This window comes from Petromyzon marinus, chromosome 11 (genome assembly GCF_048934315.1).
Source record: "Petromyzon marinus isolate PM22_M1 ecotype Great Lakes invasive population chromosome 11, UKy_Petmar_22M1.pri1.0, whole genome shotgun sequence".
Taxonomy (NCBI): Eukaryota; Metazoa; Chordata; class Hyperoartia; order Petromyzontiformes; family Petromyzontidae; genus Petromyzon; species Petromyzon marinus.
Genome location: NC_133677.1, coordinates 12,114,703 through 12,131,140, shown reverse-complemented (window position 1 = coordinate 12,131,140; position 16,438 = coordinate 12,114,703). Strand labels below are relative to the sequence as shown.

At 43.2% G+C, this 16,438-nt stretch overlaps 1 protein-coding gene across 1 annotated transcript in view; it reads left to right on the top strand.

Moving 5' to 3' along the window:
- The first annotated feature begins 10,822 nt into the window (after nucleotides 1-10,822).
- LOC116941460 (monocarboxylate transporter 12-like) overlaps nucleotides 10,823-16,438 on the top strand; it is a 52,402-nt gene continuing 46,786 nt past the window's right edge. The window contains exon 1 of the mRNA XM_076066379.1: nucleotides 10,823-15,580. The gene's annotated coding sequence lies outside the window, so the exon portion shown is untranslated. The remainder of the gene's footprint in view (nucleotides 15,581-16,438) is intronic.

Here is a 16,438-nt window from a genome sequence, read left to right as displayed (position 1 = left end):
CCAAACAACCGCAGGTGAGATGTTGGGGGACACCCGGCACGCTGCGCCACCTGGAGACGGCGCCGTTGCCTCCAGTGCCACGGTGGACGCGTGGAGAGGCAAAATCTGAAGTCTACCAAGCGCGCGGCCATGAATCTACGTGATGTACACTGCTGTACATTTACACTTTGCTTTGTTTGAAAAAAGATGATACCACGATGGACACCCTTGGTTTAAAATCGTTGCACGTTCACTGACACACCAGGGACCAGGTACAGCCGTTTTGGAACGATATCCCACAACCTGACCCCCCCACACTCACACAACAGCTCGTGTAATGCAGGTCCATTGGCAATTTCATTAAATAAGCGTACAACTCAAACGATAATTGTATTCTGGCAATCAGTGAACTCGGAGGTGCTGGAGAGTGTTGGAGAATGTGAATATTTTGCTGTGCCGAATGTCTTTCTGGTTAAATTACGAGAACGCAGATAAACGGCGTGGCATTAAGGGGCCGTCCATAAATGACGTCACGCACCTGGGGTGGGGGGGGGGTCAGACATTTGTGACGATGTGTGACGAGGGGGGGGGGGGTTTGAGAAATGTGACGTCACATCAAAATGCGCAACTTTAAATAAATATAGACAACACGTTCTACTTAATTAAATATACTTTTTGATAAATGTTTTCTCCCACAACATCAAGAGTGCAGCGCCACATTCAATACGCACTACAATGGCAATAGTTGAAAGCGATTTGAAGCATGTTTTGTGACGTCATATTTGAGGGGGGGGGGGTCTGACTTTTTGTGACGCCGTGTGACGAGGGGGGGGGCGGGGTCAAAAATGGTCCAAAAGCGTGTGACGTCATTTATGGACGGCCCCTAAACACGGTTCCACGTGGCTGGTTTCAGCCGACAGTGTCGCAAGGAGTTTGGATGCCCACCGAGCCAGCTGCTAATGAGGCACGTTGCATGCTAATGGGGCCACGTCGTACCACACAGAGGGTCATGTAGGCGCGGCTCGTGGTGAACGAAACGTCCGTTTAACATCATCTTGCATCTGCACAATGCAGGGACTCCTCAACTTGCGAACAAGTTAGGTTCCAGAGGTCTGTTCGTAAGTCGATTTGTTCGTAAGTCCAACTTTACTACTGCCGATTCCAAACGTGTACGGCATGTACACTAAACACGGGGAATGGCTTTCAAAGTTGCATAATCTCCTGTAGATGTAGATGCCACTAGTTCTTCATGTGGCATCTGCATGACATACGGACAGGTTTGTTCGTATCTCTGGAAGTTCGTTGTCGAGTGTTCGTAAGTAGAGGAGTCCCTGTCCGCATCAGCGATGAATTAAATAACAAAACATCACAGTGCAGTATCATCTGACCAAATTGCCGCGCCTTGTGAGTGTCACAGCTTAATTCTCGTGGAAGGTTGCATTGCCTACCTTGCAAACGTTTTATGAGTACAATAATTAAATACTGCATTGTAATTGGCCTACTATGTTGGTGACATTTCCAGAAACCCAAACGCAATTTGATTCCAACTCTGGTTTAATTGCACTTTTGTCTTGAAACCTGGTCTTGTGGTGTCTTCGAACATTGAGTCATTGATTCTAGATATTTAAACCAACCAACAACCATCTATGTTTCTGTGTCAAGACCACCCAATGCTTGTTTCAATACAACTTCAAGGGCTAAAAGTCAATGCACCACCCTACCAGAGAATTGATGATTCCTCATTGAAGTTGAATGGCCATCCACAAGCATCAACGGACGGTCCTTAAAGCTTCCACGAGGATTCATTGGGCAGGGCGATGTTGCTCAAATATTTCTCAGCAGAGCACATTGCTCATGGTTGTGCCCGTCCAGCAAGGCATTTGAGTGTGTGCTGTGCAGTAAGAGTAATCGTCTATTCAGAGACAATCGTTGAATAATGGACCATTAGCAATCAGAATGGCGTAATTCCGCAAAATAAATGTCAGCTGTCGGTTTTTATTGTAAACGTTACCCACAGTCCTGTCTAAAACACGAAAATGCTTAAAATATGAAATGGTCTGCACGTGCCATCTACGATTGATCAAGCAAAATGGGAAAATGTGGATTGGCCCATTTATCATCGAAGTGGATATTATTTAGTGACCTCTTCAATGTGTTGTGTGAATGTGAGCTTTAGGCATGGCTGATGCGGAACATAATGACACTTAACGTTCCCTTGTGCAAGCAAAGGCTCACAAGCATGGAGACTGGTCATGTTGTGGACGATTCGAATAGAAACATGTTGTCGGCAGGTCCAATAGGAATACTGGGTACAGTATGCAAAAAAGATATACGTATTCACTGTGACAGAACATGATGTCTTGTCATTCTCATAATTGGAGTAATTGAACAGCCAAGGCAACAAAACCGAAAGACAACGTTTGCATTCCTTTTGCATTTCTTTAATGAACTAAACTTGCCCAGGAATTGTTTCCTGCACCACGGCGCGGTACATTTCCCCAGTGTTTTCAAACTTGCTCCGGCAGATGTTATCCATAAACTTCAGCGTCAAGTTTGTACCGATGAGGACTTTATATGAAAATCTGTTTCAAATTGTATCTCTGCTGGGGCTATGCTCTGCTCGGTGTCATTCACAGCAATGTGTGAGTTACATTTTTTTGAATTTTCTGAATGTAGACATATGATAAGTCTGTGTTGGAACTGCCCCCATACATTCTGAAGATGCTATGGCACCAATTCAGTTACACTGATAACATTCAGAAAAGTGCAAATATATTCCACTGGGCAGGCATATGCCGAAAATGTCTGACCGTAGTTATAAAACAAAGTGGTAACCCTTCAGGGATTTTAAAAGACATTATAACCTTTCAAGAAATGTTCAAATCTAAGTTTAATAAGTTGGAAAGTATGATTTATGTCACTACATACCTCTTAGGATTTATTTGAGTTATATTATTCAATGCATTATTAATTTCAGGGCTTTTATGGCCTTAAGAATGAAGCAAACTAGCTGCTGAATATAAGTTTTGGATTAATAGTGATTCATAATAATAATTTACACTTCTAAAGCGCCTTTCACACAGAGGTCACAAGGCGCTGGACAAAGAAATATAAAAATAAATAAAGGCAACACACGAGGCGCCAAAATAACTTTTTTTTTTACAAAGTAACAGTTAGCAAGGCAAACTCGTTATATGACGATCCGTCGGTGTGTGACATATATAGTAATGCGCCTCCGTAGTACGACGCTTGAGACCGTGACTTTGCAAAGCGTTGATGTGGATGCCGTCTCTTTTCCAAGTTGCTGCCGTAAAAAAAAGACCCAGCCATCTCTTTGAGTGTCCGTGCAGTGAGTCGGGTGCGCGTGTCACAGCCAGGAGGGCATTTAGTGTGCCGGCAATAAACGTGCATCGACAAAGATAAGACGCGCATCGTTCGTGTATTTAAACGGAGATATTTCTTTGCTCTCAGTTTAACGCTGATCTTTTGTAATTCTACATTGTGTCCACTGTGCAACCGTAAACCCGTACAGTAACGTACTACCTTGGTAATCTGTAAATTAAAAAAAAAACTTTAAATATAGAAAAATTCTGGAGTATACGGTAGGAACTCCCGACTGGTACTTTAAAACGTAGGTTATTTATTGCGTTTGTATCTTATGATGGGATTTCTAATGGGATCCTTACATGATATATAAGGTAAACCATATTAACGCAGTACACTTGTTTCATGTATTGTTAACCACATAATTGTGTCATCCGATGCCAGCAATAGTAACTGTCCAGAAGTGTTTACACATTCATGTGCCACGTGTAAAAACCATCCCAGTCGAAATATGCGTGGATTTCCTTGCACATCTAGTCTGGTGCAAATATGTGCGAATTGAATGTCCATCTATTAGGCGTGCGTGCATCTGTACATCAGGCACGGTGCATTCAAATCAAGAGGTCATATTCACTACCAAGAATGGATCTTATATTCTTGGTTCTTTCGGTAAAGTCACGTCAAAGGGAAACAATAAAATAATAAAAATATAAAACAATAAAATTATCATGACGTTTCGACTGCAACACAAGCAATCATCATCAGGTGTGAAAACCACAGCAAGACAATTTGAAAAAAGTGGCGGTTTTTTAACGTTAGCACTACGGAGAGCGATTTGGCAGTTATTCAGATGGACGAGTCCATCTATGCTCGAAAAAGAGGAGGGGGGAGACGAAAATAATGGATGTGGTCTGGAACTTCCATTCATGGAACTTTCTACAAACAAACTGAGGGCACCCCAATGGGCTCCCCCCTATCTCCGGTTGTAGCCAACATTTTCACGGAGAAATTTGAGACTGACGCCATCCAGACTGCCACTCTGCGCCCAACCTTATGGGAGAGGTACGTGGATGACACTTTTGTCATCTGGCCACATGGCCGGCCTGCTCGAGACCAATTCCTCGACCACATCAATTCCATACACCCAGCCATCAGATTTACCATGGAAGTCGAAAAAGATGGCAAGCTACCTTTTTTGGATGTCCTAATAAAAAAGAGACCTGATGGTTCAATGAGCCACTCTGTCTATAGGAAAGCTACCCATACGGATGCTTACCTGAAACCGGATTCCCACCACCATCCATCCCAGAAGAATTCCCTCATCAAGACTCTGCACCAAAGGGCCCAATGCATCTCCGACCAGGAACACATTGCCAGTGAACTCAAGCACGTACACCAAGCTCTTAAGGCTAATGGTTACTCAAACTACACAATCCGCAAAGCTATCACTCCAACCATGAAGAAGGACCCTCTTAAGGAGCCATTCAAAACCATCACTTTACCCTACATTGCGGGGATCACAAAAAAGATCTCCAAAATCTTGAATAAACACAAGATCCAGGTCCGATTCAACACATTACATAAAATCCGTGATCTGGTTCTGTCTGTAAAAGATGTGATTCCAGACATACAGTACCCTGGCGTCTAAAAACTAAGTTGCCTCTGTGGTAGTAGTTACATTGGAGAAACCAAACGACATGTCTCGGACCGCATCCGTGAACACAAAGCAACCCTAAAACATGGTAGGACCAACACCTCGGCCGTGGCAGATCACTGTTATAATTCAGTAGGCTCACATGACATTGACTTCTCCAAGACAGAGGTTCTCTGCAAGCCATCTAGCTACCATGAGAGATTTGTTCATGAGGCTATCCACATATACAAACACAGAGACAATTTCAACCAAGAAGATGGATATTGGCTTAGCAATCGTTGGAAGGATTTGATAAACCATTTCGGGTCTTAATTGATTGTTCACGCTTACAGTGGCTTTCAGACCGCATCCATTATTTTAATCTCCCCCCTCCTCTTTTCCGGACATAGATGGACTCGTCTATCTGTACAACTGCCAAATCGCTTTCCGTGGTGCTAACGTTAAAAAACCGCCACTTTTTTCTAATTTTCTTGCTGTGGTTTTCACACCTGATGATGATTGTTGTGTTGCAGTCGAAACGTCGTGAGAATTTTATATTTTTATTATTTTATTGTTTCCCTTCTACGTGACTTTACCGAAAGAACCAAGAATATGAATTCCTGCAGTCACGAAAGCTTTAAATCAAAAGAATGGATCTCTCCACAAACTTGACCGCCACGGTAATGCGAATCCGTGATGAGGTTACAAGTGTGGCTGTGGGATTGGTCAACATGTGAAACATTTGAAACAAGTTACTGTGGTTGTAATGGGTTCTTGGGAAAGCACCAAAAATTATAATTTTGGCAGATGAAATCTGTCGGCATGAAATATTCTAACTGTAAAGTGTTACATTGCAAAGCTGACTCATGTCATCAACTAAGCACTTAATACATTGAACCCCGAGTGAGCAAAATCGTGGTTTCATGTCTTCGATTTGAGTGAAGCTGCCCTGAGGCTTGGGTGGTCACCCTCGTAGATAATTAATCATGGAAAGACATTTTATTGGGCAAAGTGTGAGCCGTGGGAATATAAAAAGGAAGTTGCGTTTCGAATAAGCAGGCGCGAGGTTCGGCCTTGACACGTGAATGGTGGAAGACTCTCAGCTGAGCGGTGGTGGCTACGCACGCCTATGATCCAGCAGCGTGGAGGTGAGGGTTTGTGGATCACACAAATGTCGTGAACTCCCTTCCCCTGGACACCCTGGCTTGCCAGGAGAAGGTGGTACAACCAATGTGGACTTTCCCACCTGTTCCATCGGTGTGTGATAAAGCGTTGCCCCCTCGCACGCGTCAGTTTTCTCCGGTTTCCTCCCACATTGATGCTCATTAATTGACCGATTACACCTTAATATATAGGGAACCGAAGAGCTTGGGCAATTGTTGGTGCCGGCTCATTGCGCGGCTGCTGCCTTTCCCGCTCGTCTGTGGCTCCTCGCGCCTCCGAATCGTTCTCCCTCTTCAAGAGCGAGCAAGCGAATGCTGTGTGGCGGTGTCACAAGTTGAAACAGAGCTTGTGTTGGTGTGACTCGTAAGCTTGGGTGTTGTTTACCTGCTGGCATTTGTGTTCCGTAATGCGATGGATCAAGTGTGCGTTAACCGTGCTTAGAAGAAGTTGATTGTGTAACGCGGGAGTGGGGGGGTAGAAACGCATTTTCGTTCTATTTAGTAGATCTTATGGTGACGACGATGCCAACACGGATGAATGCGGTTTTATAGATCCGCGTGTATTAGGAGCGAACGCTGCCGCTCAAACAAACAGAGCTATTTTAACCCATGGCCTCCTTCGCTCCAATTTGAATACTGTTCCGCGACAAATGTACCTGTAATGATGCATGTTTCAGCCTATCAATAAAGTCCATAACCTTTTTGAGTTGTTGCTTTAAAACAAAACAAAAACAAGAGTGGCTGGCTGGCTGACTATAGAAGCAAAACAAATAATACAAGCTAAGCATTCGTCATGCCCTGCCAAATGTCGATTGTTAGGTCTCATATTGTCTGAAGATTACTCAAATCCATAACATTGTGCTGCCCAGTGGCAATGGGTCAACAGGCCACACCTGTGCAAGATTGCCACGTTTCGAACCAATGCTACTCGAGAAACATCAATCTGGACAGCCACATTGAAAGTGGATGACCACGGCGTTGGTTTACGCGGTTGTGCTGTGTGGATCTCCGATGCGTTTTCCAGTCGTGCCGCGTGCTGTGACTGCATGACGTCGCACCTCGCGCCAGGTAACTCGCAGTACAACGAGAAAACACAAACTGCTTGGTCGTAGTTTCTCTTCGGTAGTTAGCAAACCGAATTATGGACCGACGTGGTTTCATAATGCAATAGTTGAATTCGTGCAAGAACTTGCGTTCTTATTCCAGAAGACTGAGGTTCTACTTGTATCAAAGTAACAAGCCCAGAAGACTGAAAACCGGGGTTTAAATCACAGGTACCTGAGTGGCCAGCGTAAAAGTAAACACATGCACAGGGGCGGAGCCAGTGGGGGTGACAGGGGTGACATTCTGCGTATAAGTGTACGACACTGGGTCTGGCGGACTCCATGCAACTGCATCGTCAGAGTGTGTCGCCAACCGATGGCGTCTAGTTCAACAGCCTGACTCTCTAAATCATTCTTGAAATTAAAATTTGTTGAATGTCACCCCGGCCTGAAATCCTGGCTCTGCCGCTGCACGTGCACCTCTCCATACCTCTTTGTGTACTCTGTAGTGGGTAGTAATATGCACCGATTTAAAACTTTCCTCTCTAGGAACATGAAATTCGATTTTCCAAAAGCACTCCATCCACCTTTAACCTCGCCTATTTATATCATTGTTTAGATCATTGTCCAGCTTCAGTAATGTCCCTGGATATACATATGTACTCTGTTGTGTTTTCCAATTGTGTCTCTTCAATAATCTATTCAGTGAGCTAAGAGAGGGATGATTAGTTTGTTGATGTCATTTTCCAGAGGGGTTTTTCTTTTCCATTATTTTCTGCGCTGCACATTACAAGTGGAATCTTATTGATTATAAAATATATTAATTATTATTTAACCTACTGATGAAAACAATAGTTTTTCAACATAAGAACTTCGGCTCCATAGTTTTGTCCTTTCATTACAATGCAGTATTCTATTAAGTAAATAAATGGTGATCAGGATACATTTTACTTTTTTTTATCAGGCCCCCTAAAGTAAAAGTAACGATTTGAACTTGCAACGCGTGCAGCGTTCGCTCACTCTCGATGAGAGAGAATGATTCAGAGGCGTGTGGAACCACACGGTGAGCCGGTGTGAAATTCTGCCCAAGCTCTGCAGTCCTCTTTATATAAAGATGTTTATACTTGGGTAAATTGCAGTGCCCAACTCTCAGTAACCCCTCTATCTCTCTAGCCTATTTGCGTGCTATAAATAAGGGCCAGAGACCAAAACATTGCCTATAATATTTTATCTATTAGGCAGTGGTAAATACGAATTTGTTGCGTTTATCTTTTGTTAGTTTAACACGTAGGCTTTTGCGACCAATATTATCCTCAATATAAATTTCTTGGTTAGATCGTGTAAATATAGATGTCATTAAACCCACCACCGCCTGACACAGCCAATTAGTAAGGTTTGTCACGTGAACAAAACATGCCAATTCGTCACTAGTATAGCACACTGGTGTATTGGAGAATAAACCCACATTTGCAATTTGAGTACGACGTTTCGCCAGTAATTACAACTAGCATCATCAGGCGACAGCCAGATCTGTAGAGAAATCCTGCTGTTTCGTTCTTAAATAAAGGGATGTGATGTCACTTGTGAGCCAATCAGGTGCAAAGGCCAGAGGGGAGCGGGGAGGGGGTTAATGTATGCATATAAATGACAATAGATATCCATTACCAGTTGGGTTATTTATATGGTAATCGACATTACACATTATGCGTACACATTATGCGTGCTTTGTACATCCTGGCCTTTTTGTGTGCACAAAAATCGCAGTATCTGTTGTTGTCTATTCACAGCTAATCACCATTGAATATGGTGACCTGTATAGGCATGAAGTTAAAGTGTACTACTTGAAGCTTTGCTTCCAAGCAGCACTAAGCCTGTAGCTATCCGAACGGTTACAATTATGTTTTTATTTCTCTCAATTTCGATATATTATCTAATTAGTGTTGGCCAGTAGTAACTAGTTTTGCACAAAACTTCAACAATATCACAAAAAATTGTGTGTCCTTGTTGGTAAGTAACTTCGAAGTATTTATTAATAATCTTCGGTACAGCCACCTCTCTCTCCGCGGATGTCAACCCGCTGTCGTGGCTGCGTTGCCCCATGCCACGTGGCGCTCACCCGCTACCTAGCACGCCGCTCACTGGCGGCGTGCTAGGTAGCGGCTGGAGGTCGAGCCGCCACGTGGCAGGTGGAGATGGCGGGGCAGCAGCGACGGGGAGCTCCTCTTGATCTTCAAACACCGACCCATAACGTTGCTGTACCCCCGGCTTATATTCGCTCCCCCGAGGCTAAGCCCCGCCTCTGGCCACGCCCCTCCTGGAACCTTCGGGAACGTTGCAGAGTCTTCCCCTGGTAGATCCGCCCATTCGCATTTACCCCAGATAGAATCCCAACTATCGATAAACCGTCGACTGTATGATAGGTAATGTAACCCCCACAATCATACAGGAGATGGCGCTCTCTTATTACATCAGTATGCGTGTTCTACTACTGCTAACAGTTGCATTTGGGAGTACGTTATATTTCTCTGATGTTATTTTAGTCTCATGCTGATAATTTGTCCTGTCTGACCAAGATAGTATTTGCTACAAGAACAATTCATCCAGTACAAACCTTCTGTTGATAGCTTTGGTAATACATGTTTAGTACCAGATATTAGTTTCTGTATTTTATGTACCAATTCTAACTCGGATGTTTAGTTTTTCCCAAAATCTGGCTAGTTTATCGACACTGGTAACGAACATAGGTTTAGCCAAAGATAACACAATACTACCTGAACACTGTCTAAAGAACACCTATTTATTGTGGATAGGTGACTTCTATAAACAAAAGGAAGGAGCAGCAATGGGCTCTCCTTTGTCTCATGTGATAGCGAATTTGTACATAGAAGATTTTGAAACAAAAACAATAGCTTCAAGCACACTAAAACCCTTTGTTTGTTTTAGATATGTGGATGACACATTTGTGGTCTGGCCACACGGCAAAGATACACTTAACGAATTTCTCAATAGTCTCAACTCGCAAAACCCATCCATCCAGTTCACCATGGAAGTGGAAGCTGACAGAACTCTACTATTTCTGGATTATTCTGCTCGAACGGGGTCGAAATGGTAAAATAACACACAGCGTTTACCGAAAGAAAACGCACACTGTCGCCTATCTGAACGCAGAGTCACACCATCACCCCGCACAGAAATCGGTCTCAACTGCGGACACAATACTTTCCATGTACGTGGCGTTAAAAAAAAAACATCACGGGGAGCCCAGCACGAATTTTCGATTTTTTTTGCTGAAATTCCCAAGCACTCTATATCAGTCGAAGCCTTGTGATTGCGAGGTCACGAGTTTATATCACGGTCAAGCTCAACTTAACCCATCGTTCCACTGGGTGTTGCTCAAATGAGTTCCATCTGGTGAACACTGCTAGGCAAAGAGTCAACAGCCATTTATTGGGTTTACGAGGCAGGGCAAAGCCAAAAAAACGTCGACTTTCCACGTCTTGCCGAGAGTCGGCAAAGATATTAAAACTACCAAGTGCGGAAAGAGACTTTTTCCAACCAGAAGCAATTTGTAAACTGCTTCGTTTTCTAGGACGAGCTTCACCTTCCTGGCTCCTCCCACATCCCCCCCCCCCCCATGCTGCGCCCGTCCTCCCTGGCTCCTCCCCCTCCTCTTTCTTACCCTATATAACAGTCTAGCATCACAAATAGCTCTCTCTCTCTAGTTATTTTGCTGTGCTTTTTTGACACCTGATGAAGGAAGCTTGTGTTGCCTCCGAAACGTCGTGATTTAGTTTAGTTGTTTTTCATTTATTTTTATTTTTTACCTACGTGACTTTACCGAGAAAACCAAAGAGTATGCTACGTTTTTGGTTGAACACGTAGCAGGCTTTCGCGACCTATACTATCAATAATAGAGGTTTTTGGGTTAGATTGCTTACATATAAATGTGTTGTAAAGATCGAAGCAGGAGGATTTCTCCACAACTCTGGCTCCTCACCTGATGCGAATTCTAATTACTGGCGAAACGTCATACTCGAATTGTAAATGTTGTGTGGTTTACTACTGTATATAACACACCGGTGTGCTGAACTAGTAACGAATTGGCATGTTTTGTTTACATGACAAACCTTACTAATTGAATGTGTCGGGTGGTGGTGGGTTTAACGACACATTTATATTTTCGCGATCTATACAAAACAAAACTATTATGGATGCTGCATTTTTCCAAAGTGAAAAATTATCAGGATAACTGTGAAGATAGCTGTATTGCTAGAGATTAGCATGTCAATCTGTTAATGTAACCCCATGGCCGAGGTATACCTAGCTCTGCGATATTACATTTACTTGAAAATTCCATCTCTAGCCCTCCCACTTACCCTTGGGTTGTACCCATCTCAAACCTTCATAACCAATGGCTGCAGCAGCTCTCTCGCTATATTTCTTCCTGCCTCAGCAGTCCGCCTGCTGTATTTTTTCACCAGAAGACGATTTCTTGTGTTGCGATCGAAACGTCGTGTTTTTTTTATGTTATTTTATTATTTTTATATCTACGCGACTTTACCGAAAGACCCAAAGAGTATGAATCCCTGCAGTCACGAGAGCTTTAAGTCAATAACAATACAATTCAATACGATTAAATATTGCTTATAATATAACAGTTAAACTGAAAAAAAAATAATCTGTTCACGTACGTATATTTAACGATACTAGTCTATATTCTTTTGGGTCTTTCGGTAAAGTTACGTAGATTCAAATTAATAAAAATAAAATAAAAACTACGATATTTCGATCACAACACAAGCGATCGTCATCCTATTTTGTCCTCCTGATGACGATCGCTTGTGTTGTCATCGAAACGTCATAGTTTTTTGTTTATTTTATATTTATTAATTTGAACCTATCTACGTGACTTCACCGAAAGACCCAAAGAATATGAATTCATGCAGTCACGAAAGCTTTAAGCCAATAATAGTCTACTGCTGGTTAGTGGCCTCAAGACATGCCGATCATAGGGACTTCGACCTTACTACATTGCAAAATAAAATCTTGATCGGAAATTTCTTTACGAGATAAATACATTGTAATAAGGCAAATACATTTCCATTTGAACTATCACAGTGCACTCCCTTGCACGAGGGAATGGTCCCGAAATATACATTTCAGGACTTTTGTTCAAATCTCAACAGCTTCTTATATTCACTTTTGCGTGTGAATTATATTGGGCTACATCCCGTGATTTAAAAAAAAAACTCAAATGTTTAGTCCTCAGAGCTGAAATGTTCCAAATTAGGCGACAAAATGTAATATTACGGGTTTTTTTTTCTCGAATAATAATTGTTGATTGGGCCGCAACCATCAGCTGGCTACACACGAGAACCTGGCATATCATGAATGAATGCCCAGATTTGAACCCAGAGATATCAATCCGGCCGTGTCAGTGCTTTGACATGGTAATATCCATAGGCTCGTGTAACTTCTTTGTCACAACGTTTCAATTAAATGTGTTTTCTCATTTTTTGCGCCAAAACAGATGATGCATTGCCAAAGGGAATATGATTACTGTTGAACGTGCCAAAAATAGCGGCGACTATAAGCGACAATGGCATTTCCCTCCAAAATGGGCATCTCGTTTACATAATGGAGAAGCTATGTTGTGACACTAAAGAGCCTCAACAACTGCTGTCAATCCACCCCACTCTCATGTGTTTCTCATTTGGCCATGTCTTACAACACCAAGGCTTACATATAAACTACTTTGTATCTCGATGCGCACTTATTCCATTACACATTTTGGCCTCAAGGTGATGCAGTGCTGAGCCTTTTAATAATTACTTTGAGGCTATGTTCGCAGCGCAGTTGATGTCTTCCGGCGTGGCGCCATTGTGCTCGCAGCCAATGGAAAGCCACCTTTAGATGTCACCTGGGCCAATTGGATGGACCGCCAGCGCTGCACGGCCTCCATGGCAGGACAATTGCTTTCACAATACGTGGGTGGTGGATAAGCCCGGCCAATAGCAGTACAGCGTAGGGTTGGAGAAAAAAAATCCACAAACATACACGCATATTAAAAAAAAACAATCAACACAAGGCGAGGCAAATGCTGTTGTTGGTACTGCCGCCAAGAGGCGTACAACTCAAAAACAGCGCACTAGCCAGATGAAAGGGCAAAAACCTATTACTATATCTTGCCAACTGGCAAAGGAGGTCTCATATTGGAAATGGTTACCCCGAGCTCTCAATACTCTGATAGTGCGCTGTTTTTGAGTTGTACGCCTTTTGGCGTCATCTGTTCCAACACCAGTGGAGACTAGGCTCTAAGAAAAGCCGTCTCGGGTGTGGACCAATCAATTTCAAGGACAGTGCATATTATTATCAGAGTTGTCTCTTTTGTTTGCATTTTGACTGCTTGTATTGTGGTTATTGCAAACATGATCCCTTGTATAAAGGTGTCAGTTTTGCTGCCAGATAAAAGGGTAAAAACCTATTACTATATCTTGCTACTGGCAAATGAGGTCTCATATTATAGTAATTCTCTATAGAGATTGGTGGGTGGTTGTGATCATGGTTGTATTTTCCATTTCTGCGGGACGTACACTCTCAAATTGGCACGGTGTTGAGTGCACTGACTCCATAACAGCTGTCATTATTATGCCTGTGTTTGAGGAAACATTCGCCAGTGTTTGTTCTGTGACCACTACCAAAATAATGTCAGCGTTTAATAATATACATTACTACGTTATATTGTGTTGTAGGTATCATGGAGACACATGTTTTGATGGCATGACACATGTAAAAAAAATGTAAAACAGGTTATCACTTAATGCACTGTAATGAAGTTACAGTGTTTTTTACTCTTAACACCACACATCACTTACAAAGTGAACAACCTTCTCACACAAAACACATCGCTCCCTTTAAAACAACAGCACACATTTTATTTCGTCCCTCTTTATCTCATTTATATTATCTTAAATGTTGTATTTCCCAGTCAACTTTGTATGATGCTTTGTGCTGATTAAATGGGCTGTTCACTGTGAAAACAAAGTTCAGCCTTGTTAATGAGACGCAGAAGGTGAAATCGGTCCACAGTTTTCATGTTTAAACAATTGGGGAAGTTTCACTGTAAACAGTCCTGTCACGTTGATGGAGTGCTCTTGGCAATAACGACATAAGTTCAGAGATTCATTTGCTCGAACAAAGGCTGCTGGATCCAGAGGGCAATGAGTTAAATGGACTAAAAAATATTTGTTTTGTAGACAGTCTGTTTATTTATCTTTCAAAGATAATTTTCGCGACATAGCTTCCAATTATTCAGTAAAAAACAGGAGTTCGGGTCATGTCCCAAACTCCGCGTCCAGAACACATAATCACCTTTGTATTCAATTCAAGGTCCTCCTCACATTCAAGGCCCTGAATGACCTTACACCTCCATATATTTGGGAGTTGTTGCTGAGTCCCTGCGTTCCAACAAGAACTCTGAGGTCTAAACTAAACATTGTATTTTACCAGGTAAGGCCCACTGAGCTACCAAGCTCTTTTTCAGAAGCGACCTGGCTATCACAAATAATAGTTCAACGAAGTGGCTTAACATGTGGACATTTATAGCAGCCAAATACTCGAAACGCACTTTTTTTACATGGAGGGGAAAACCAGAAGTCTCGGGAAAAAATATCCACGCGACCAAGGGAAGAACATGAAAACTCCAAATATACAGGCATGAGGGTCGGGATCTAACCCACGACCTCCTGCATATCAGGCAATGTAATTAACATCTCGCTTCTGTGGTACCCGGACTGTGGAACTCTCTGCCGACGGCTGTCAGGGATCTTCAAGTCCCGCCTAAAAACATTTCTCGTTCAGAGAAACTTTCCTATTTTAACTTAAAAAAAGGTTGAAATGTGCATCTTTCGCAGCCATTTTCTATCCACAGCTGGCTGAAGAATTGTAATTCTGGCGTTACATTCTCTAGTATGATGCAGCTGAGCTTGATCATTACGGGCATGGGTGCGTTATAATAATCGCCAACCATAAGGGGGGTGTAACTGGGCTAAAGGTCAGAGGTGGGGATCAGTCGGGAAGCTCCTGGAACCTGCACGAGAGTTCTAGAAGGGGGCGTGGCCAGAGGCGGGGCTTGGCCACGCCGAGGAGTATATAAGGGGGACGCAACCAGGGGTTCGGGGATGTGGTGGGGGTTCGGTTCCTGGCTGCCGTCACTGTCTTCGCCGTCATCTCTTCTTCATCGTCCGGCCGTATGGCCGATCCGCTGTACGGTTCCTATCGTCGTCGTCGCTGTATCAGTCAGCCAGCTATAACGTTAGACGCCAGTGATGGGGATGTGTGAGTGGATCAGCTCTACGTAGCCCAGTGTAGATGTCGCTCAGTGACTCTGCCTGTAAAGTGTGAGAAATAAACAAGGAGCCCTCTACACGTCGTGTCTCGTAAGTCGCTCACTACACATGTAAAGGCAAAAGTTTATCTGCCTGATGAAATTTGTATAGCGGGGCTGTGCTCAACACCATTGGCAGCCTTGAGCCACTGATTTAAATACCAGTGGTGTACATTCCACATTCTCCTGGCAGGAGCCAGACTAACCATAGGACAACCACTGTTGACAAAGTGGTGTTTATTTTTTCGACCCTGGAGGGGATGTTGGCCTGAGTCGGCCCCAAACGAGGATTTCAACACGCATCCTGCTAGTTGTGGGAGACACACGTGTGCAGTCCAGTGCCTTCTTTGGGGAGTGGTGGGTGTAGAAATGGAGCCACTATCAGTGAGACACCCGCTTACAAGTCGGTGTTTGATAGGTTATAGGTTGTAGGCTATCTGGAAATGTTGTGAGTGTTCAGTTTAACATGTAGCGGGCTTTCGCGACCAATATTATCCATAAGAGGTTTTTGGGGTAGATCGCGTAAATATAAACGTGTCGTTAAACCCGCCACCACCCGACACAGCCAAGTTACTACTATAATGAGCCAAGAATGTCTGTGTCCCGCGCGTGACGTCACTCCACATCGAACAGCCCCCCACATTAATAATCATGAAGAGGTGACATCTTCCAAATAGAAACCCCTCCATTAATATTAATTAGCGGGTGACCCTCCTCCTCAGCGTCAACTTACAACCCTCACATCACGCGATCTCCGTAACGCTATTGAGGCATCAAAGTAAAAAGGACGTCATGATGAACAAAGGGATCATAACCTTCAAATGAAATAGGCCTGTGTCACTGCGCCCTTACAAATTGCACACGAATTGATGTAATTAATATCACGTCGCGGTCTGCTTTCTGCTTGCAA